At 38.8% G+C, this 26,263-nt stretch overlaps 1 long non-coding RNA gene across 1 annotated transcript; it reads left to right on the forward strand.

The window, feature by feature from the left end:
• Positions 1-274: 274 nt before the first annotated feature.
• On the forward strand, positions 275-18,493 carry LOC125761654 (uncharacterized). Its single transcript, XR_007418134.1, has 2 exons — positions 275-1,438; positions 16,992-18,493. It is a non-coding gene; the product is annotated as an uncharacterized LOC125761654 (long non-coding RNA).
• The last annotated feature ends 7,770 nt before the right edge of the window (positions 18,494-26,263 follow it).

Here is a 26,263-nt window from a genome sequence, read left to right on the forward strand (position 1 = left end):
AAAGAGATAGAACAATTGCCGTTTTTGAAAACGCCTTGATCGCTGCTAGTGAATCAAAGCAGCATTTTGTTCCTCAAACTCTTGAGAAAATAAACTAGACACATTTCCTGACTTCTCAGCCAGTTTTGGACAGTCAGGAGACATGCGTATCTGGGAAACTTTTCATGACGAATGGGGTCAAATGCGAGACTACGAAGATATCGAAGCCTTACTCTGAACTCATACGCATGCACGAATCCAATTCCGTGTTGTACTACGTAGACGATCTGACCAAGGTTGTTCTAACATGCAAGGGACAAAAGGTAAAATTATCAAACACGGCCGGCATAGTGAACTTAGGAAATGATTGTGCGATTAAAACGGACAGCAAGGAAGTAAGAGCCACGATTATAAGAGGAAGAAAGAAAAAACTCTTCTTCCAAAATAATCAAACCCAAGAGCCATTAGGTCAAACGCTAATTCCAACTGAACACTACGCTCTCGCTATTGCGATTTCATTTAATGTTTTGTTGATCTTAGTAGGAGTTACCGTCGGGGTAACGTTCTACAGGAGAAGAAACAAACAAGACGTGCCTATCGAACAGTTAGAAATAGAAGTAATCGCGGAACCATCACCTAACCCAACGGAACAACCCAAACCCAAGTTCAAACCACCGTTTAAGCAGCGAAATAAGGTAATCCTAGGATCGAATTACGAGGGGGAGAATGTTGCGTGCCCAACGCGCGCATAAACGGTTCGTTGCAAAAAAGCTCAAACGTAGCGTTTTTTGGTAACACACGACGTGCGCATGAACGGCGTAAGCCACCTTTCATGTAGGTTGCTTACAAAACATTCCTAACGCCACAGAAGCGCTGACGCTTTCCAAAACATTCTACACCGCGGAAGCGCTAGCCGTCGGCGTACGCGAGGCATGGCCGTTCTAGTTACGTCGTCGTAAGTAGGTTAGGGTTCCTACGTTCAGGTTCAGGTTCAGTTAACAAATAGGAAGTAAGTAACAAATAGGAAGTAAGTAAGTAAATAAATAAATAATAAGTTAAGTTAAGCTTGTAAACCAATTCTTGAGTATATAAGGAGTGCTCGCACTCGAAATAAATTAATTGCAAACCAGAACTAGAGAGTCTTTCTCTTCAGCTTTCAAGCTTCCAGGTTTCAGTTCACCCGGGACGGCTCGAAGTGTTGGCAACCCAACTCCCCCCTCTTGCGGCATAGGTTCTCGATCGCGAAGAACAACTAGCGGAGAGGTTTGTCATTTCGACTTGGGAGACGGGATCATCAACAGCGTTCGAGTTCGCTCCCCATCGGTTGACGGTTGGGGCTAAGGTTCAGAGTGGCCATTTCCTTTGCTTGGTCGAACCTGTAGTCCGCCGCGCAACAGCCAGTTTCAACCTGAACGGGAAGAGTCTGAGATGAACCGCCAAAGGGCGTGTTAACCGTCAGGTTGTAAATTATAACCAACCAAAACTATATTGTGTTCTTATTTCAAGAGCTTCGAGAGTCCCCCTACCCAAGGTAAGGCCTCGATGTCTCCATCAATCCAGTAAGGGAAATCTCTTCCAGATTTCTATGATCGCCTGGACGATCAAGTCCGCCCGAATGAAGAAGTTTGTCGTCCGAACGAAATGTCGTTGATACCGTGATATGATTAACCTTGCGCAAATCGATAAATGTGACGCGGGTACGAATGGAAACGCGAAGTAAGCAATTGTACGCGCGAGCACATTACAGAATGTTTGGTCCTGTGACTTTTAATTTCTCTCTTATATCTTCACGAATAAGACTCGTGGCTGATGCTGGGTCTAGTAATGCGAAGGTTTTAACTTGCGCATTTTCATTATATAAAGTGATGGGGATAATTTGATACAACAGTTCATGCTCATGGAAATTTAGCCTACGCGGAGACTCTGAATTCCGTTCTGGCCTATCGTAGTTATGAAGAAGCGTATTATGTTTCTGCGAACAATTTTGTACCTCGCATTGAGGAGGTAGCCGACAATCTCTAGCTCTATGATTTTTATATTTGCAACAATTCGCGCAAATACTCTTCTGTGTAATCAATTTCCTTCGTTTCCATACCGGACCATCTTTGAATTCTCGGCATTGTACGGTATCGTGTAGCCTATCACATAAGAGACATGTGTTTCTTGAGGTGAACCTTGGTTGCAAGTGGGTGTTAACCCGCTGCGCCTTGATCCTTAAGCTACCTTCGTTGGCTATTAAAACCGTGGCTAAATCTTCGGTTGGTTTTAGCCATACCGCTAAGTCATTTAGCGTGAGGATTTCTTGCTTATTTAAGTTGTCTGTAATCCATTTGTTTCTGAGCTCGCTTGAAAACTTAGCTATGATATCATTTAGTAATCCTTGATCATTTAAATATTGTTGCTTTCCTAGTAGGTTCATATTCTCTACAAGGTTACTTAAGGCGTTTGAAAATTCAATAATAGAAGACGGATTATCGATGGTGATAATTTTGAATGCTGTCACATCATTCAATAAAGATTTATAGACATTGTCGGGTTTCCCATAGAGTTTCTCTAATCGTTCAATTATTTTCTCTATGTTGTCTGGATTAAGCATGAGGCCGCTTACCGCCTTCAGTGCGTTACCCTTTAGATAGCGCTGAAGTCTATTCAGATTCTCCAGCTTAGAAAATTTTCCCTTCTTGTTAGTTTCCTCGTATGCCGTTTTGAATCTTGGCCATAGTTTATAACTGTCATCAAATACGGGTATTTCTACTAAGGTTTTTTTTACTATAGGATGGAACATCTGATAACGCGCTTAGTAGTCTGTTAATATTTTCAGTAAGCGACAGAACTTCTTTTTCTTCAATGGAATCTTCTGATCGTTCTGTCGGTAGTTGATGAGACTCTTGTTCTTCGAGCGTCTTTTGTAGTTTTATGATTTCTTCTTCCTGTTGCTTTTGTGATTCCTTGCTATTGTTTTCATTTTCTATTTTTTCCCTTAGTAGTTTTTCCGCTTGCATTAATGCTAAGCGTACTTTCTTGCCATCATGTGCTGATTCAATTAATTCATCCTGTCGGCGACAGCGCCACATACTTGCAACAACGTCGAGGCGAGCCCATAAACGCCGACTAAAAGTAAAAATTGCAACGCATCATCAAAAATTGCAAATCAATCAGTAAACAGGTATGAGCTAGGAAAAGGGGGCAAAACAACTGTAAGCTAAGGAAAGGGGGAAAAATTAGTCGTAAGCATTTTTTAGGTATATAAACTCGAATTAATTACAATAAATCATGGTCAATTGAAACAAAGTTTCGACGAGGCTAGAACTCGGTCCCGGCTCATTACCATCCGCCTACATCTCATCCGAACACTCCACCCGATCGCGACGAGGCAAGCACTCGGCCCCGATCACATTTTGGTGGCTCCAGAGAGGAAGATACCTAACCGCGACGAGACAAGTACTCGGTCCCGGTCGTATTGGTGTCTGACTGAGGAATCTTTCCTCATTTACGGCAAAAACCATTCACACATACAGGAGTTGACTACTTCGGACCCCTCAATATATCCATTGGTAGAAGGTCCGAAAAACGCTGGGGTGCAGTATTTACATGCCTCACAACTCGCGCCGTCCACATAGAACTTGCCACTGATTTAAGTGCCAGCAGTTTTATAATTTGCTTAAAAAATATGCAGCACAGAAGAGGCAAGGTGTCGCACATATATAGCGACAACGGAACAAATTTTGTTGGAGCGAACAACGAAATGACGCGACTCCAAGAAAGATGTGCCACCGAAGGGATCGATTGGCATTTTAATCCCCCAAGCGCTCCACACTTCGGTGGTGCTTGGGAAAGGGTAGTAAAGGAAATAAAAAGCCTTCTGCCCATGGAAGAAACTTATAAAGAAGAAGTATTACGGACGGTTCTAACAGAAATTGAGTTTATGATCAACAACCAACCTTTAACGCATATTCCACTGCACAGAGAAGACGAAGAAGCGTTAACGCCTGCTCATTTTTTACTAGGTCGCTTGGAATCGCTGGATAACCGAATATTTGCCAAAACTAGGCAAAAGGGAAAAGTGGTTCAACAAAGCAGAGCAAATACAAGTAGGGGACGTAGTCACGTTTCCTGACGACCAAAGAAAGGGTAAATGGTTAAAAGGAAGAGTGACGAAGGTAAACCCCAGCAAAGATAATCAAGTACGCTCGGCGTGTGTAAAGATAGGGAATACGGAAGTTACTAGGCCTACGGTAAAATTAGCGGTACTAAAAGTCAAAAGAAATCGAAATTTCTCCAACTGGGGAAAAAGGCCAAGCACCGATAGCGAATTTATAAGGGATAAAGCAAACGAACTTAAAGGCGTACCACATAAAAGACCCAAGCTAAAAAATTAGACCAGTTGTGTGGAAAATCGCTTAAATCATAAAAATGGGAAAAATCGTAGCAATACTGCTGATCATCAGTTGTGTGACCAGCTTAAAAATACAACCAATTCTAGAACCGGGTCTATTCTTTGACCATCTAGGTTCTTTAATGATCCAACGAGGCTCATGGCCTACCGCACTTCATACGCGAGTATTCCCAGAAAATGACTCTAACATAATTATACAACTACGTAACAAACTAAACAACGTACTGAATAACGAAACCGACCCGACAACAATTCGTTTAAAATTAGCATTGGACGACGAATGCGACTACGTTTTAAACCTCATACGGGATTGCTTAAAAACCAGAGCTAAAAGAAGCTGAGGAGTGCTCGGATTTTTAGAAGATTTTTTGTTTGGTGGTGATGAATTCGACGAACAATTATCCCTACTAAAATCCACTGAAGATCAAAAAATAGCGCGACTTTCAGAAAACTTAGACGACACGAACAAGGCTCACAAGAAAATAATGGGTCAAATCGGCAACAAAATATCACATATAAACGAAGGCATAACGCTATTGCAAAGGGAATTCAGCGAAGACAAACTAAACAGATTTAACAAATACGTAGAAGAAACAATACTTCTGAGTAATACGTTAATACAGCAAATTACACACTTTTATGCTTGCCTGTTGCACTGACTCACTGTGGGCTTATGTTTGATGACGCTGGTCTATTTATGACTCTTACGCATCCACTACACACGCGTTTATTACCGCTTCTGATCTTTTGCACCTCGCTTTTCACAGTTTACCCTTTAGCTTGGTGTCTTACAATTCTTCAGGACCGTGATCCTCTCTGGAGCCACCATTTGTTGCCACCAACGGAGTTACCCCGTTGCAGCTGCTAGTGTCGGCGGAATCCCTTCCGAGCTAGCTGAGTCTGGATCGTTTCCCACTCACCTGGGGTTGACGTTGCTTAATCAAGATCGGAGAAGTGCCTCCGACTCGTAATAAGAACACAGGGACGAGTTGCTTTCAAGACTGATTTCTTTATTCAAATTATGCTACTTATATACTAGATAGTCGTTTCGTCGACGGCGTTCTGTTTATTTATTTAGTAAGCTACTTTTATGGTTGGGCGCGTACTTGTTTGTTGCAAGTTTCGTTTCCTTAAACTTACTTCCTATTTTGTTCCCGTTCTATTTGTCGTTTACGGGTGCTACGCTTTCATTTTTTATTTTCATAGCTGCGTCAGCAGCAATATGCATAGTAGTAGTCGCATTTTTCTGTGTTTCCAGAAATCGAAAAACAGGCGTCAAAATCCAGGTCCCATCGGCAACCGGATCAACAGACACCCTCCAACCACCATCAGCAGTCTTCGTAAGCACCTCCGCCACCTACCAGACCATTCAGAAGACTTTGCGGACAAAGTAATTAAGAGGAGAGGAGTTAGCACACCGCCACCCGAACGCGACACCGACCACGTGCAGATGGCTTACGAACAGGACACCACTGCACGTGGAGAGCCAACGTGACCAAACCGTGGGAACCGTGTTGCCGATGCAACCGACTCCACAAGCTAGGCGCTAGTTGAGGTGTTAGCGATAAGTTAGTTTTAGTCTTAGTTTGGAGTTCAAAGTGAATAAAGGTTTTTTTATGCCAACACTGGCGTAAGAAACGCTAACTACACCTTTCAAGCAAACATGAGCAATAGGCTCGGTGCACATGCACTTAGTACAGCTTGACGCTTTGGTACCTTATGAAGAAACATAAGACATAACCCAGACATTTAATAGAAACCCGCCACGTGGTCCTAAAATTTGCATATAAATAAAGATCAAGCTCCAATACGGAGCAGTCGGTCGCACCCGCGGTTTACCACGTTGTTGGACGTCGTTTACCCAACTAAAAAGGCGTTATAAATTATTGAAGAAGTCCGCAAGTTATGCCATAGTTAATATGAAAAGTCTTTAATATTACAGTATGGTGGTTAATTCGCGTAAATCACCCTATCCACCAGTACGTAAAGTGAGTAGTATGGACATTACATTTAAGTGTAACCCAAAAGGGAATTGCAAGCTGTGCTTGTCCCCCGACGAATGGGACATACAAGTAAATTGCATTGAGTGTGGTTGCATCTCAAATGTCTGAAACTGGAGGGCCCCATTAAAAAATACGTGTGTCCAAAATGCTCCACAATAGCTGAGGAACGCAAGGTGAGTAGGGAAGCATTAATGCAAGCAGAAAGGCTCCTAAAAGAAAAAATCGAAGCGGAGAAAAGAAAAACAGAAAAAAATAAAAGGTATGAAAAGGAAATAGAGAGACTAGAAGGCATCCTAAGAAATGAAAAAATTTATAACCAAACCGACTATACCCATCTACGTAACGACTTACAGACACTAACAGGGAAGGTGGAAATTCTATGCACGCGCAAAATCCTAAAGCTACCGGAATTTTATGGAAACTATCGATCATGACCCGGTTTTAAGCTACTGTTTGAAGAAACTACTCGAACTGAAAAATTGACGAATTTGGAAAATCTCACCTGGCTTCAAACACACCTTAAGGGCGAAGCATTGAAATCCGTTAGCGAACTTATGCTGAACCCAAATAACGTTGATGCCATCTTAGAAAGATTGGGGAGATTATATGGCAATCCAATTAGTATTTTTAATGCTCTATTGAAGGACGTCATTGCAGTCAAAAGGGCATATTTAGAAAACCCTACCTCAGAGATAGAACTTTGTAATGCTCTTAACAACATGGTAGAGAACATGACAATGTTAGACCAAATAGAGTACTTGATGGATCAGAGGCTTCTTACGGATTTAGTCTCGAAGCTTTCTCCTGAACTTAAAGCTCGGTGGCTTAGAGAATCCCTCAACGAAGAAGGTGGTGTAAGCGGTACGTATGGTTCCCAGGGTTCTATGCTTAGTTTGCAATTATATTCACGCCGTGCAAAGGTTATTATTCAAGAAATCGGGAAAACAGAACTGGATTGGGACAGCCCGGTACCAGAAAGCATAATGATACAATGGCTCCAGTGGTTGGAAAGAATAAAAGAACTAGAGCGCATAGAAATTCCAAGGTGTTATTCGGAAGCTACTGATGTTCAAAAAACTGAAATGCACACCTTCTGTAACAGATAATATCTAATCTGCTATACAGCTATAGTATTAAAGTAACAGCTATTACAGAAAACAGACTTTGGGATCGGTATTTAAGAAATAGACAGTAGGAGTTGCATACTCGTACTTAAATACTTAAATTTATAATGACCCACATAAAGTAAAGAACTAGGAAATGAGTCCAATGCGAGTAGGCTACATACATGTGCTGCATAAGCATTGGCCACAACCATTGGAAACGTTAACAGAACCCAGATGATTATTTATGACACCAAATCAAAATCAAAACTGACCCGCGCAGCGAAGCCCAAAATTGTTTACAAGGCGTTAAGTAAAGCAACACATGTCCACGCTCTGACAGAAGCGTTTAAGCGCAAGAAAGTAGGTCAACCCGCGAGGCTCCGCCCAAGAACGACAGAGACGTCAAACTTAAGCATACTTTTAGAATGATATATAATAAAGTACCGGGCCAAAGTAAGACAGACTTAATCTGGACTTGGCATAGAACGTAACCAATCTGTTTCCGTTTATTTCCAGACCATTGAGTAACGTCTCAATGTGTCCAACGTTCGTCAAGTCCGTAAGATATATCCGCGCTTCGTTAATTTCCACCAAGTGATGGAACGCCAGGGAAGACAGTCCGATGATAAGATAAGTGGCAAACGCAGGTAAGGTCGAAACCTGTTACACTTCGTTGACGGATCGGAGAAAGCGTTCGCAGCGGTAGTATATTTGCAAACCCTGAGCAAAACAGGTATAGACGTAAATATAGTAGCAGCAAAATCAAGAGTGGCACCAATAAAGCCACTTTCAATTCCAAAACTGGAACTTCAGGAAGCAGTTCTCGGAGCTAGGCTCGCCGAAACTGTTAAAGAAGAGATGAGAATCAAAACAGAGAAGGATTACTTTTGGACAGACTCCAAAACCGTCTTGGATGGATGGATTAACGTCGACCCACAAAAATATAAACAGTTTGTGGTTGTGCGCATTGGAGAAATTTTAGATTTACCAGTGCCACAAATTCAATTTTGCAATTCCCACGGTTGTCGTCCAGACCGTACCAGACGACAACTCAGCAGTTCCGGACCCCGTTCGCCATCCGACACCGACATGCCACGCTGCATGTTAGTTTGTATTTAGCAACTCAAGTGTGTGCAACGAGGAATTATTAATAAAAGTGTAGCATACCTGCTATACAGCTTAATTTCGATTTATAAACAGTTTTATACCACATCAAGGCTTAAGCTATATACCATATTGCAACTTCAGAAACTAAACAACTTTGTTCATCAAAACACAATGACCCGTAATTATGCTCAAGTAGGTAGCAACGCAAACGTGTGCGATGTGCGGTACGAAAGAATTTATGGGTGTTGTGTTAAGCTAAGTAAGCAGTTTTGTATGAAGCAAAAACAAACGCAACCTGAAGCTATTGCATCAGCGCTACGCGACGACGGTTTTTATTGATATGACAATTGTAAGCATTTTTATCGGTTCAATAACCAGGGCAATTGCGTTTCAAAGTTTATAAAATAGAATCAGCAGAATCACGAACAGACAGGTTGAAACATGTTTAATCAACCTTTGCAAACAAACAAAATTAAGCAATTTAAGTATATGAATTAATAAAGCGAACGAGTCGTGAACGAGTCAGAATCGACTGGGCGATGAGATCGATTGGAACTTCATAGGCTTGAGATGTCCAACAAACATAAATAGTCCGAAGTTCTTATTATAAGTGTAAAATGAAAAGTCTTTAATACTACAAAAGTTTGAATATTGAACCCGCGTCGCCCACATAATTATATATGAGAAGATATGACAAATAAAATCAAACAAGGTGACAGGCTTAGAAGCGAGCTTTATATGAAATTTGATCATATGCATGAAGGTGTGAAGAGTCTAAATAACAGTTTCAATGAAAATAAAAAAAAACTTACTTATAAAACATGTTACGACAGATATTACGCGATACAATAGCACTCACCACACATCCTCCGATGTAACCGTTAGGAGAGATATGGATTGTATATCGTCATCGTTTAGACATATAAGAACAAAACATTTGTGTGGTATGAAAACTCCAATAACTAAATTTGTAAAACTCTCCCAGCCGAACAAAATCCTGTACTATTCGTCTCAGCTTAACGAAATATACCTCAAATGCAACAAAACGCTGACACACCCCGCGTATCAAGCAGGAGTAATGAAACTTAACCAAGACTGTAAGATACAGACCAAGAACATAGAAATTTAGCCAATCATGAAAATAGAAACAGCACAAACGAAAATGTACCTCAAACCGCTGGCCACAATATTGAATTCAAGGGCAGAGCAAAACGAACAAACACACGCGGATCAGTTTTACCTCATACAAACTTCAAGCACAATAGCCTGCGTCGCCACCTTAATATTAGGATTAACCATAGCATTAATCATCAAACGAATACGAGCTAAAATGTACACTTTACGCCCTCCATCGTTTAAACCGTCTGAAAGTAGTAAGCCCTCTACGAGGAACTACGGGGTCATGATGTGACGACAGCAGCGCATAATTGGGCAATATGGCCCGGTTACTGACCGACAGACCAAGAAATATAAGCAAAGTCAGCACGATCTGGTAACTAGGCGACAAAATAACAAAAGCAACAAAAGTGAACATGAAACATGCTAACCGTTATCGATCAATTCAAAATTGTAAAACTGTTGACTGCGATCGATCAGGCAAAAAATAGTACATAAGTTAGGATAAATTATGAATAAAACAACTTTCAAACCAGAACTAATCAAGAACCAGTGTTTGAAACAAGATAGAAACCTTCAAAAACTGCAAAATCATAACGTTCGATTAAACCCGCACAAGTTCATTTTCGGCGCACAAACGGTAAAGTTCCTTGGATTCAACCTTTCCAGCGACACTTTGAGCGTGGACGGCGATAAAAGAAAAGCAATACAAAATTTCCGTAGACCGGAATAACTAACAGAGGTTAAAAGTTTCCTTAGTCTGATTCATTCTAAACAGAGCGGATAGAAAAGAAAAGTTAAGAAATCTAGCAAAATCAGATAGTTTTTAGTGGACAGACAGGGAACAGCAGGAATTTGATTTTTTGAAACAAGACGCTTTGAATTCGATAATTAAACTTGGTTACTTCGATCGCAATGATACTACGGAGCTTTTCGTGGACGCTTCTCCAATAAAGAGCGGTCTTAGTTCAAATCAACGAAGAAGGATGTCTTGAAATTATAGCTTGTATTCCTAAAGCCTTGACATCGACCGAACAAAAGTATCCGCAAACACAAAAAAGAGGAATTAGCTATCGGATGGAGTGTAGAGAGATTTACTTATTACTACCTCATTAACAAACAATTCACTTTTAGAACAGACTCTGAAGCAAATCAATTCATATTCAGCGGGTTACATCGCAGCGGCAGACTGTTCGTTGTTTTAATATTTATTTCTTTTAATCAAAATTGTTCAAATTTGTGCAGATTGTTTCTTTTTCGTCTGAAATACGTATTAAAAAACGAAGTCGATTCTATAACATATAAGCAGATACGCAAAAATTTGATCGTACGATCGATCGATTTGAATAAATGTGATACAAACGTTTCAATACAAAGGGATATCCGATGTGTGCTGTTTGTATTACTATAACAAGTTTCGTTCTTTATTATCGGTTTATTACATGGTTGCCAGGCTTGAGTCGTTTGTATGATTAATATTATTATTTGTAACGCGTCTTTTTTGTATACATACGTTAGATAAAATTTGTCTCGCGTCTTAGTGTTTGTTCTAAAATTGTTACACGATTACATATGCTCGTTTTCGTAAGTCCGACGTTCTGCTGGGAGGATAAGCGGTAGTGATGGGCGAGTCGACCCGGGTCCGAGCCATCCATAAGCGACCCGAATGGGTGTAGCATATCTGCTAAACATCATATCATAATTTAAATGTGATACAGTATAAAGTTGGAAAGTTTATCACATGATAGAATTCAACACATTTCACTACCCAAAAAGCCACATAACCTAAATTAAAAGGAGGTCAGATTTAAAACACAGTAACCCACCTTATTGGGGAGAAGTAAAAGAATGCAGCAACTGCAAAACCCGATGACCAAAACATTGGCTATTTATTATTATGACCTATAACCCAAAACATGAACTACTTATTATATATTATAATATTTTCATAACAAGATAAATAAGCAAACAAAAAGCTTGCAAATTGGATATAAATAAAGCCAGTTTCAACCTGAACGAGAGAGATCGAGATGGACCGCCAGGTTAACCGTCAGGTTGAAAGTATAACCAACCAAAACCATATTGTGTTCTTATTTCAAGAGCTTCGAGAGTCCCCCGAGCCAAGGTAAGGCCTCGATGTCTCCACCAATCCAGTAAGAGAAATCTCTTCCAGATTTCTATGATCGCCTGGACGATCAAGTCCTCCGAAATGAGGAAGTGTGTCGTCCGAACGAAAAGTCGTTGATACCGTGTGATAACTAACCTTGCGCAAATCGGTAAATGTGACGCAAACGGAAACGCGAAGTAAACAATTGTGATGCATCCAATTACGCCCTTGGTGCAGTTTTATCGCAATTAGACGATAGAAAAGATCGACCAATCGCTTTCGCATCGCGAACCCTCAATAAACACGAAGAAAATTACTCTACAACCGAAAAAGAAGCCCTAGCAATTGTTTGGTCTATAAATAAATTTAAACCTTACTTATTTGGAAATAAATTTACATTGAGCACAGACCACAAACCATTAGTCTTCTTAAAAAACTCAAATAAAAATACAAAATTAATTAGATGGCGTTTAGAATTAGAAAACTACGACTACACGGTCCAATATCGCACTGGAAAAACAAACGTTGTTGCTGACGCTCTGAGCCGGAAAATTTAGATAAATAACAGCCAAACTAGCTCATCTAATCTTTCTACTGTTCATTCCGCACGAAGCTCAAACGAAAATTACATTCATTTTACAGAAAGACCAGTGAACAATTATCGCAATCAAATAATTTTTAAAAATGATGGTTCGAATTCAATTACAACAGAAAACATTTTTGAAAAATATAAGAGGACAACAATTTCTTGCAACGATTACACAGAAGAAAAAATAGTGAACTTTTTAAAAACATTTTGGTGTGGAAAACAAACAGCTATACTAGCCCCCGAAAACTTGTTAAATTTGATTCAAACAGCTTATCGCAATCATTTTTCCCAATCTTCAGCACATCTTGTAATAGCACAAAACATAGAAGAGGACATTCAATCTGAAGAAAGACAGCACAACATCGTAAGGCAGGAACACGATAGAGCCCATCGTGGAATTCAGGAGGACGAACAACAAATCAAAAGATCATTTTTCTTTCCAAATATTGTGAAAAAATACGTAAATATACTAATTCTTGTCAAATATACCTACAACACAAATACGAAAGGAAACCGTACAACATAAAAATAACTCCAAGACCAATAGAAACTGTACCATTTCATAGAATCCACATTGACATTTTTGGAATAGGTAAAAATAACTATCTGACAATAATTTGTGCATTTTCCAAACACTTGCAGGCAATTAAAATTGACACAAGAAACACCATTGACATTCAAAATGCGTTAAGCCAGTACTTCTCTACCTTTTGCAAACCAAAATTAATTGTTTGTGATCCTGAAAATTCATTTAGAAGCATTCAACTACAAGACTTCCTAAATAATTAAGGAATAAGAATCGAATTTGCATCTTCATGAGAATCAAATGGGCAAATTGAAAAGGTGCATAGTACGATCATAGAATTGCTAAACACAAATAAACACAAATTTCCAACATTGAAAACCAACCAGCTCATGCCAATCATTATATCACTTTATAATGAAACTATAAGCTCAAGCACAGGATTTACCCCAAACGAAATTATTTTCAATAGATCTGATTCAATCAATCCCGAAGAAGCCAATATTAATAAACAAAGAATGTTTAAAACAGTTTCAGTGAACCTTTTAAAAACAGGGAACCGAATGAAAAAATACAATGATAGAAAAGAAAACCCTCCGAACATTCCCGAAGGAAAAGAAATTTTTATAAAAAAGGGTGTTAGGAAAAAATTAGATCCAAGATACAACACAGCTTGTTGTCTACAAAGCAACGAAAAAACATTAAAAATCAATAGAAAGGTTAAAAGAAGTAAAAATAAAATTAAAAGAATTCGTCGAAACGATTAAATACAAGTAAACAAAAGAATGCAGCATCTCACAGAAGTCGTCAACGAAATTGTCTCGAAAAGCAACTCGAAGGTAGACGATTTCAATTCGATCATAACGCTTACCAAGGTCGATACAATGAACCACTTTCTTGAAGCAATCCAAGAAACGATAGTTTTTACACGAGCTTCGATAACAAACAACAAATTACTCTCCATGCACGAAATCAACACCATCAGAACAATGCTCGAAGATCAAGGAATACGTACAACAATACCGGGCGAAGCCCTTAATCTTGTTCTTCCAAAAATCGCCATAAACAAAGATAATCTTTTGTACATTTTAAAAATACCACAAATGGAGGAAGTGGAATCAACAATTCTGGAGGTGTACCCACTCATCGTTAATGAAACAACCTTGACCGAATATTCACGGTATTTGGTAAAAAGAAACTCCAAATTATTCACTACAACCCATCCTGAAGATTACATACAACGGGAGAAATTCCTTAGTGAGTATTATAATACATGCATTTCCAATCTCGTCTTAGGTACAACAAGTAATTGCTCTACAAGAAGGGAGACCGGGACCGAAATAAAGGAAATCGCTGAAGGTATTATACTCATAAATAACGCCAAAACATTATCGCTGAAATCCGACTGCGGGCCGGATGATAGAACTATTAATGGGAATATGCTGATCAAGCTCTCGAACTGCAGCATGGCTATGGAGAACAAGACATTCACATCTAAGTCGATTATTGCGGAAGCAGAACCGTTTTGGGGAGCTACTCACAATCTTGTGATACATCGTCGTCAGTCGGTAACTCTCGAAAATAATCATGACCAGTTCCTTAATCGCAAAGAATTGCAGCACATCAGTCTACAACAGTACAACAATTTCCATTGGAATTGGGGTTTGCTTGGAGGAATAACCGTATCAACATCTATAACCTTAACGATAGCTATTATCTTTTTTTACTTATACAAGAGAACCATTCGCATGCTATCCAACGCACTGAGACCAACTGTAGGAAACGTTAACCCAAGCAACACGAAGCATCAACTTACAGAAAACGCATGAGGACACGCTCATCTCAACCCCCCGGAGGGTTACGTATCCACGGTACGCCACTGGACACCGCCACGTCTAGACGGCGTGTCAGCGTCTAACACAGCCGCAACCCGATTCAGCGCATGGCCACGCGCAGCTGGTCTGCGTCAGCAGAACCGACGCGCCCGAACCAGAAAAGCGTAAAGCAAATTCCGTATTTCAGTCTTGATAGAGAGCTCCGCGACAATAAACGTTTTTGTAAAAACTAAAACCTTTTGTAAAAACTAAAACTATATATATATATATATATATATATATATATATATATATATATATATATATATATATATATATATATAGTTATGGTATGTACATACATACATACATACATACATCATACATCATCGACATCAACATCGACAGCTCCACATCTCCATTTGCGGTGTCAGCTATTTGGTGCATCGGCCTACCGGCATCGGATGTCACCAGATGCACGCGCGGTGTCGCATGAACGTCGGGAACCATCCCTGGAGTAGGCTCCCACGCGAGGTCAGCACATTTCATCTGGACAGACGCCTCTTGGACGCGTTGGACCAGCGGTGCTGAGCGACATCGAGCAGTTAGTTGACAGTTTCGCTTCTTACGGTGTTGTTCAATAAAGTGGACTCGTCCAGTGTTTGACCTTTTTTAAAAAAGCCAAACCAAACGACAAATATATAAGTATATATGTCGGCGACAGCGCCACATACTTGCAACAACGTCGAGGCGAGCCCATAAACGCCGATAGATTAGAAAGAATTTACGAAAGATTAGAAAGAATTTACGACCACGTAAAGCAATTAAATAAGTGCTTCAGACTATGCGCTCTTACGACGTTGAGAGATAACGCTAAAGAACTATACGACGAAATCCAGGAATTTCTAGTAAAATACGAGGCTTCGATTAAGGAAGAAATATTAACAGTCCTAGCAAAGAAAAGTAGAAACTTGTACTTTGAAATAAATAAATACATAAAAATCGCGGCAGTGTAACCGGATACAATTGTTTTCGACAAGAACCTTCAGTTCTTGTCTTCATAATGAAAGGTTATGTTGCGTGCCCAACGCGCGCATAAACGGTTCGTTACAAAAAAGCATTAACGTAGCATTTTTGGTAACGCACGACGTGCGCATGAACGGCGTAAGCCACCTTTTCATGTAGGTTACTTATAAAACATTCTTAACGCCACAGAAGCGCTGACGCTTTCCAAACATTCTACACCGCGGAAGCGCTAGCCGTCGGCGTACGCGAGGTATGGCCGTTCTAGTTACGTCGTCGTAAGTAGGTCAGGGTTCTGCGAGTTACGTTTATAGGAAGTAAGTAACAAATAGGAAGTAAGTAAGTAAGTAAAATAATAATAAGTTAAGCAACGCTTGTAAACTAATTCATGAGTATATAAGGAGTGCTCGCACTCGAAATAAATCAATTGCAAACCAGAACTCGAGAGTTTTCTTTCAGCTTTCAAGCTTTCAGGTTCCGATTCATCACGGGACGGCTCGAAGTGTGGATGAACCCAACTCCCCCCTCTTGCGGCATAGGTTCTCGATCGCGAAGAACAAACTAGCGGAGAGGTTAGTCATTTCGACTTGGGAGACGGGAACATAAACAGCGTTCGAGTTTGCTCCCCATCGGTTGACGGTTGGGGCTAAAGTTCAAAGTGACTAAACATCTTATTATAACTTAAATGATACGCAGTATAAAGTTAGAAGGTTTATTACGTGACAGAATTCAACACATTTCGCTACCCAAAAAAGCCACTTAATCTAAAACAAAAGGAGGTCAAATTTAAAATACAGTAACCCACTTTATTAAATTGATAACGTAAATGCAGCAACTGGCAAAAACCGATGACCAACGTAAATTTACACACTTAGTGTTACCAACGAGAACCAATTTCATAGTCACCCGGTAAAGATAGCTTAATAAGTGTTTTTGCATGAAGAGCAAAAAACGGCACCGGAAGCACAATTAATAACAAATAGCACCATCGTTATTTGCCACAGATTTCGTTATAGCCTGAAGATAAATGTTTGCGACAGAAACCAAAATAATGGCTATTTATTATTATAAATTATAACTTAAAATATGAACTAATTATTAATATTTTTATAACATCTATAGATAAATAAGCAAACAAAATGCTTGGAAAATGGATATAAATAAAGCCAGTTTCAACCTGAACGGGAAGAGTCCGAGATGAACCGCCAAAGGGCGTGTCAACCGTCAGGTTGGAAATTATAACCAACCAAAACTATATTGTGTTCTTATTTCAAGAGCTTCGAGAGTCCCCCTACCCAAGGTAAGGCCTCGATGTCTCCATCAATCCAGTAAGGGAAATCTCTTCCAGATTTCTATGATCGCCTGGACGATCAAGTCCGCCCGAATGAAGAAGTTTGTCGTCCGAACGAAAAGTCGTTGATACCGTGATAAGATTAACCTTGCGCAAATCGATAAATGTGACGCGGGTACGTACGGAAACGCGAAGGTAGCAATTGTACGCGCGAGCACATTACATGGCGACCGTGACAGGACGCTGCAATCGTCGGTAGAAAAAAAATCGCATCGCGTGATCGTGGTAAAAAGTAAACACAGCATGTGCGTAAAGTGAACAATAGAAAAAGTGATATGAAAAATAAAAACAGTGCGCAAGCTACGAGGTGCTGTAGTAAAACGTTAAGGTGAACGAAAAGTGCAACGCAGCGAAGTTGTAACTGAAACAGTGAGGTGTAACGCAGCGAAAAAGTGTAACCATTTCTTGCAATAAATAATCGGTGATGCAAAATGGGTGGTTCCGTGCATAAACCAGAAGCAAAAGTAAATGGAGATCATGATATAACGATCATCCAAAATCAAGAAACACATACGGAACAACACCTAACGCAGGAATTTAAATTGAATGTATTGTGCATAATGGTGACCTTTTTTGTAGTGTTAAAAATTGTTAAACCACTGTACAAGTTAATGTTGAAACAAGCGAGGAAACACGCGACGGTGTCATTCCTTCCACAGTGAAAAAAAAGTGATTAGCTCGCAATTAACAAAATACGCCAAAAAAGTGAACTCATAGCAGACAATCAGAACAGAAAAAGTGAAAAATCAATATTTAGTGGTGCAGCGCAAATAAGTTTTTTTTAAGTGAAAATTGACAATATAAAAATGGCAGTCAAAACTCCAACCTTCATCAATCAACCCCTAACAACAAACATCGATGGAGCTAATCAACAACCACGACGAGGAGGATAATCGGGAAAACGATTCCGAGCAGGAAGAGGAGCGTTGGAACCTATACGTCAGAGAGCGGTTCGGCCCCAGCTACGATGAAGTGGACGAATTGATAACGACCATCACGGAAGAGATGCTGAAAATAGAGAAGGAGAGGTTCTAGCCGATATGGGACAACTTCGGAAAGATAGTATCAAGGTACCAGCTTTTCCAACTAACAAAAAAAGAAACGTTCGCTCAGTTAATAGAAATGTATATTTCCCTGTGGGAATAAAATAAAAAAAAAAAAACTAAAAAAAAATTTTTTTTTGACCTTAAATCCGAAAGCCGCCTTGAACAAAAATTCCACCTTGAAAAAAAAAAATAATAATAATAATAAATAAATATTTGGATGACAAAGGAAAGAAATTTTTTTGCACAAAGCATCTTACCAGACCTGACTTATATATACAAACGAAAGTAATAAAAGAAATTACTTACAAAAAAAAAAAAAGTTCGATTTTTTTTTTGATAAAAATTAATAGGATCCGAAAACCCTATCAAACAAGAAAGAAATTGATATTTTAGGGTGAACAGAAAACACACAGACAGGAGACCACATTACACGCGACTTTAATGACGAACAACTTTAATGCGACTTTAATGACGAACTAAATACTATATTGAATCGAATTATATTGAATTGAACAGTACTAACAATGCTAACAATGGTAATAATAATTGAATTACTCTACTAAAACAAGAATTCTAATAAGATATAATGCAAAAGGTATTTGAGAAAGTAGAAAGGCTTGAAAGAATTTACGACCACGTAAAGCAATTAAATAAATGCTTCAGACTATGCGCTCTTACGACGTTGAGAGATAACGCTAAAGAACTATACGACGAAATCCAGGAATTTCTAGTAAAATACGAGGCTTCGATTAAGGAAGAAATATTAACAGTCCTAGCAAAGAAAAGTAGAAACTTGTACTTTGAAATAAATAAATACATAAAAATCGCGGCAGTGTAACCGGATACAATTGTTTTCGACAAGAACCTTCAGTTCTTGTCTTCATAATGAAAGGTTATGTTGCGTGCCCAACGCGCGCATAAACGGTTCGTTACAAAAAAGCATTAACGTAGCATTTTTGGTAACGCACGACGTGCGCATGAACGGCGTAAGCCACCTTTTCATGTAGGTTACTTATAAAACATTCTTAACGCCACAGAAGCGCTGACGCTTTCCAAACATTCTACACCGCGCAAGCGCTAGCCGTCGGCGTACGCGAGGTATGGCCGTTCTAGTTACGTCGTCGTAAGTAGGTCAGGGTTCTGCGAGTTACGTTTATAGGAAGTAAGTAACAAATAGGAAGTAAGTAAGTAAGTAAAATAATAATAAGTTAAGCAACGCTTGTAAACTAATTCATGAGTATATAAGGAGTGCTCGCACTCGAAATAAATCAATTGCAAACCAGAACTCGAGAGTTTTCTTTCAGCTTTCAAGCTTTCAGGTTTCGATTCATCACGGGACGGCTCGAAGTGTGGATGAACCCAACTCCCCCCTCTTGCGGCATAGGTTCTCGATCGCGAAGAACAAACTAGCGAAGAGGTTAGTCATTTCGACTTGGGAGACGGGAACATAAACAGCGTTCGAGTTTGCTCCCCATCGGTTGACGGTTGGGGCTAAAGTTCAAAGTGACTAAACATCTTATTATAACTTAAATGATACGCAGTATAAAGTTAGAAGGTTTATTACGTGACAGAATTCAACACATTTCGCTACCCAAAAAAGCCACTTAATCTAAAACAAAAGGAGGTCAAATTTAAAATACAGTAACCCACTTTATTAAATTGATAACGTAAATGCAGCAACTGGCAAAAACCGATGACCAACGTAAATTTACACACTTAGTGTTACCAACGAGAACCAATTTCATAGTCACCCGGTAAAGATAGCTTAATAAGTGTTTTTGCATGAAGAGCAAAAAACGGCACCGGAAGCACAATTAATAACAAATAGCACCATCGTTATTTGCCACAGATTTCGTTATAGCCTGAAGATAAATGTTTGCGACAGAAACCAAAATAATGGCTATTTATTATTATAAATTATAACTTAAAATATGAACTAATTATTAATATTTTTATAACATCTATAGATAAATAAGCAAACAAAATGCTTGGAAAATGGATATAAATAAAGCCAGTTTCAACCTGAACGGGAAGAGTCCGAGATGAACCGCCAAAGGGCGTGTCAACCGTCAGGTTGGAAATTATAACCAACCAAAACTATATTGTGTTCTTATTTCAAGAGCTTCGAGAGTCCCCCTACCCAAGGTAAGGCCTCGATGTCTCCATCAATCCAGTAAGGGAAATCTCTTCCAGATTTCTATGATCGCATGGACGATCAAGTCCGCCCGAATGAAGAAGTTTGTCGTCCGAACGAAAAGTCGTTGATACCGTGATAAGATTAACCTTGCGCAAATCGATAAATGTGACGCGGGTACGTACGGAAACGCGAAGGTAGCAATTGTACGCGCGAGCACATTACATGGCGACCGTGACAGGACGCTGCAATCGTCGGTAGAAAAAAAATCGCATCGCGTGATCGTGGTAAAAAGTAAACACAGCATGTGCGTAAAGTGAACAATAGAAAAAGTGATATGAAAAATAAAAACAGTGCGCAAGCTACGAGGTGCTGTAGTAAAACGTTAAGGTGAACGAAAAGTGCAACGCAGCGAAGTTGTAACTGAAACAGTGAGGTGTAACGCAGCGAAAAAGTGTAACCATTTCTTGCAATAAATAATCAGTGATGCAAAATGGGTGGTTCCGTGCGTAAACCGGAAGCAAAAGTAAATGGAGATCATGATATTACGATCATCCCAAATCAGGAAACACATACGGAGCAACATCTGACGCAGGAATTTAAATTGAATGTATTGTGCATAATGGTGACCTTTTTGGTAGTGTTAAAAATTGTTACAGCACTGTACAAGTTAATGTTGAAACAAGCGAGGAAACACACGACGGTGTCATTCCTTCCACAGTGAAAAAAAAAAGTGATTAGCTTGCAATTAACAAAATACGCAAAAAAAAGGTGAACTCATAGCAGACAATAAGAACAGAAAAAGTGAAAAATCAATATATAGTGCTGCAAGCGCAAATAAGTTTTTTTTAAAGTGAAAATTGACAATATAAAAATGGCAGTCAAAACTCCAACCTTCATCAATCAACCCCTAACAACAAACATCGATGGAGCTAATCAACAACCACGACGAGGAGGATAATCGGGAAAACGATTCCGAGCAGGAAGAGGAGCGTTGGAACCTATACGTCAGAGAGCGGTTCGGCCCCAGCTACGATGAAGTGGACGAATTGATAACGACCATCACGGAAGAGATGCTGAAAATAGAGAAGGAGAGGTTCTAGCCGATATGGGACAACTTCGGAAAGATAGTATCAAGGTACAAGCTTTTCCAACTAACAAAAAAAGAAACGTTCGCTCAGTTAATAGAAATGTATATTTCCCTGTGGGAATAAAATAAAAAAAAAACTAAAAAAAAATTTTTTTTTGACCTTAAATCCGAAAGCCGCCTTGAACAAAAATTCCACCTTGAAAAAAGTAATAATAATAATAATAAATAAATAAATATTTGGATGACAAAGGAAAGAAATTTTTTTGCACAAAGCATCTTACCAGACCTTACTGATATATACAAACGAAAGTAATAAAAGAAATTACTTACAAAAAAAAGAAGTTGGATTTTTTTTGATAAAAATTAATAGGATCTGAAAACCCTATCAAACAAGAAAGAAATTGATATTTTAGGGTGAACAGAAAACACACAGACAGGAGACCACATTACACGCGACTTTAATGACGAACGACTTTAATGCGACTTTAATGACGAACTAAATACTATATTGAATCGAATTATATTGAATTGAACAGTACTAACAATGCTAACTGAATTACTCTACTAAAACAAGAATTCTAATAAGATATAATGCAAAAGGTATTTGAGAAAGTAGAAAGGCTAGAAAGAATTTACGACCACGTAAAGCAATTAAATAAATGCTTCAGACTATGCGCTCTTAGGACATTAAGAGAAAACGCTAAAGAGTTATATGACGAAATCCAGGAATATTTAGTAAGATACGAGACTTCGATTAAGGAAGAAATACTAACGGTCTTAGCAAAGAAAAGTAGAAACTTGTACTTTGAAATAAATAAGTACATTAAAATCCATTCGGAAAAGCATTCAGATTATTTAAATACAACGTTGTCTGAAAAACAGTTGTTAAATATTACAGTGGAAGAAACAAAGACAGACAAGATGGCAGCTATAATGGAATTAATTAAGGTGGTAACAGCCTTGTTACCAAGATACGACGGTAATGAGAGAGAATTAAAAGTAGTCCTTTCAAACCTAAATGTACTGAAGAAAACAGTAAATGATGAAAACAGGGAGACGATAATCGAACTGGTGTTAGGTAAACTTATAGGAATAGTACGTGTAGTAGTAGGAGAAAGGCCAACATCAGTTGAAGAAATAATAAAAAAACTACAGGATAGGTGCACTGTAAGGAAAACTCCAGAATTAATAGTGTCCAAAATGGATAGCACCAAGCAAACAGGAACATTAGAGGATTTTGGAAACGTAATGGAATCGTTAACACAGCAACTAGAAGAAGCCTACATTGCCGAAAACATAGCACCAGAGGTAGCCAGAAAGAAAGCAACAAATTCAGGAATCAGCGCGTTGAGTTACGGGATCAAAAATAATGAATCAAAAATTATTATGAGATCATGCAAATTTGAAACACTAGAAGAGGCAATAGAAACGGCAGTCAAATTGGAGCTAGAAGATAAATCAAAAAGGGAAAAAAATGATCAAACCAAGATATTATACTCAAACACAATTCACAATAATACCGGGAATAGGACAAACTATCAGGGAAGGAATAATTACAACCATTACAGAAGTAACAATCAAACACCAAACCCACCCAGAAACCCACCTGTAAGGTATGGAAATTATAATGATAGAGGTAATAATAACTTCAGAAACAATAGGAACCAACCACCAAATAGACAATATAACACAAACAGAAATCAGAACGTACAGTCCAACCAGCGGAATAACAACAATTGGCGAAACACGAGAGCGCCAATTCATAATACAATAACAGCTGAAGAGCAGAACCATTTTTTAGGCCAATCTCGACAATCAGAAGAATCCCAATACTAACTTTGAACATAGACACAGATATTTTCGTAAAAGTCAAAATAGAAATCACAAAAGAAACATGCAATACACTAATCATAGATACAGGAGCTACAGTATCAGTACTGAAAGCTAGCAAATTAAAACCAGATTGCAAAATCGATACATCTAGGAGATTGATTTTAGTCAGTTCTAGTGATCATGAATCAGAAACTTTAGGAACAGCGATTACAACCATTAGCTTTGGTGATTATTCGATCAAACATGAATTTCACATTATAGATGACGTACAAACCATTTATACTGACGGATTATTAGGAAAAGACTTTTTTAAACACAGGTGTATCGTTGATTACGTAAATTGGATGATATATTTTTCAACAGATTATGGAATGATTTCACACCCTATAGAAGACAATGTAAATGGAAATTACATTTTACCAAAAAGAAGTGAAGTAGTACGAAAAATTGCAATACCGAACATAGCAGAAGATTCAATCATCATATCACAGGAAATTCAACCAGGAGTATTTTGCGGAAACGCAATAGTTTCGAAAAGAAATCAATACATTAAATTTATCAACACAACAGACAAAGACGTTTCTTTTAACAGAGGATCTTTCAAACCAAACTTTGAACCACTTAGCGATTATGAGCAGCTAAAATCAAAATCAAATTCATCAAAAGATAGAATAGAGAAAATTCAAAATAAAATTCACTCTAAAAATCTTATAACGAAGTTCGCGGATATATTTTGCTTAGAAGATGAACCGGTTTCGACTAACAATTTTTATACCCAGGAAATTTCGTTGAAAGATAACATTCCTTCTTATATACCCAACTACAAGCAAATTCATTCACAGATAGGAGAAATACAAACACAAGTAGAGAAAATGTTAGACAACAATATCATCGAACATTCTGTTTCGTCATACAACTCACCAATATTATTAGTCGCAAAGAAATCAGCAGGAAGAACAAAGAAATGGCGTTTAGTAGTTTTCACTGACGGAAAAAAGTCTCAGTAGACAAAATCGTCTCTAGTTTAGTAGGTGTTACCGTAGCCATCCGCGCGATCGAGCGATCGAAACGGTTTGGCTGCGCTGCACTTAATTAATAATAAACATAGTGGCGATCACGTGAGCAATCGATGGTCGATCGGCATGCTGTAGACGCTGCTATAAGCGAACAAAATCAATGTTAAAAGTAAATATAAATTAAGGTATAAAAGCGGAAGTTAGAGTTTAATAAAATCAGTGTTAAACACCAACGGCAATCGTGTTCGAGTCTTCTTTCGAGCTTCTAATCGCTACGGAGTATACTCCGTGTGCAACAGTAATAGATTTCCGACAGCTAAACAAAAAAATATTACCAGATAAATTTTCACGATAACACACGATAGCAGCAGCTAGAAATCTAGTACGTGGCAAGAGGATCGCGTAGAGTCATACGGGGTGGCGGGTTGTCAGGTATGATAAAGATAATGATATTCGGTGGGGACCTTGTAGAAAATGAATTGCACCTTATGCAAATCATCGAAGAGCTTAGAAATGAGAAGCTGTTTGGTGCCTTCGATGCAATATATGAAAAAACATTTAGAATTGCTGGAGATTTCGGATCGCTGGAGATGCAATGGAACCGCAACACTAGATAAGGAAACTGCGCCACCTAATTACGAGATGAAACGTGCGCATGTTAGGATAGGTATTATTCAGCAAACCTTATTGGCTCATCAGTTGGTTGAGAGTATGAATAAAAAATACGATTTATTAAGAACTAACCTCAATCTCCCAATAATCTTGCGAACTTCCACAATCCCATGTGGATGAGGAACTCTCTATAGATGTTATGATTGTTAAAAAAAATGTATCAATTGAAATTGGGAAGAAGGAAAATAGTATCATTAGTTGGCGAAAAAAAAGTGTATAAAGCATTTCGAGCATAACAGGTACCGGATTAACGGGAGAGAACAATTGCCGTTTTAGAAAACGAGTTGATAGGAGCTAGTGAATGGAAGCAGCATTTTGTTCTTCAAGTTATTAAGAAAAAAAATAATTTTCTGGCTTCTCAGCCAGTTTTGAACAGTCAGGAGACATACGTTTCTTGAAAATTTTTCAAGTAGAACTCATGTCGACGGGCAAATGTTAGACTACGAAGACATCGAACCCGTACTCTCAACTCATACGCATGTTCGAATCCAACTCAGTTTTGTACTACATATGTAGACAATCTAGTCAAGGTTACTCCTACATGCAAGGACAAAAAGTGAAATTGTTTAACACTGCTGGCCTCGTGAACTTAGAAAATGATTGTGTATACAGACAGCAGACTCTGACTTGTCTGCTACTATCATTAAAGGGAGTAAGAATAAAACTTTTCTTCCAAAACAATCAAAACCGGGAGCCAGTAGATTAAATGCTAATCCCACCTGAACACCACGCTTTCGCTAATGCAATTTCAACTGACATAGTGTTAATTTTAGTAGGAGTTATTGTCGAGTTAACGATCTGCATGAAAATAAATAAACGTAACATTCCTATCGAAGAAATAGAAAGAGAAATGATCGCGGAATCATTACCTAACCCAACAGAACAGCCCAGAAATAAGTACAAACCACCGTTTAAGCAGTGAAAGAAGGTAATCTTAGGTTCGCATTACGGAAGTCTCCTCCATGTTGCGTGACTAACGCACGCAAAAACGACACTGACCAAAATAAACACTAATGCAGCATTTTGACAACACACTTTTAGCCGCTTTTCATAATGCTTTCCAAATACTCTCAACACCACGGAAGCGCTAACCCGTCGGTTCACAACAAGGTATGGATGTTCTAGTGACACCATCGTAAGTAGTTCAGTGTTCCGCGAGTTATGTTTATCGATATCGCGTTAATAAATAGGAAGTATTTGAGAAAAAATCAGAAATCGAGAGTTTTAGGTTGCAATTCTCTCCGGGGACGGCTCGAAGTGTGGACGAACCCAACTCCGCCCTCTTGCCACATAGTTTCTCGAAAGCGAAGAACAAACTAGCGAAGAGTGTAAAATGTTAAGAAAAAATAAAAGATGAT

This window comes from Anopheles funestus, chromosome 2RL, assembly GCF_943734845.2.
Source record: "Anopheles funestus chromosome 2RL, idAnoFuneDA-416_04, whole genome shotgun sequence".
Taxonomy (NCBI): domain Eukaryota; kingdom Metazoa; phylum Arthropoda; class Insecta; order Diptera; family Culicidae; genus Anopheles; species Anopheles funestus.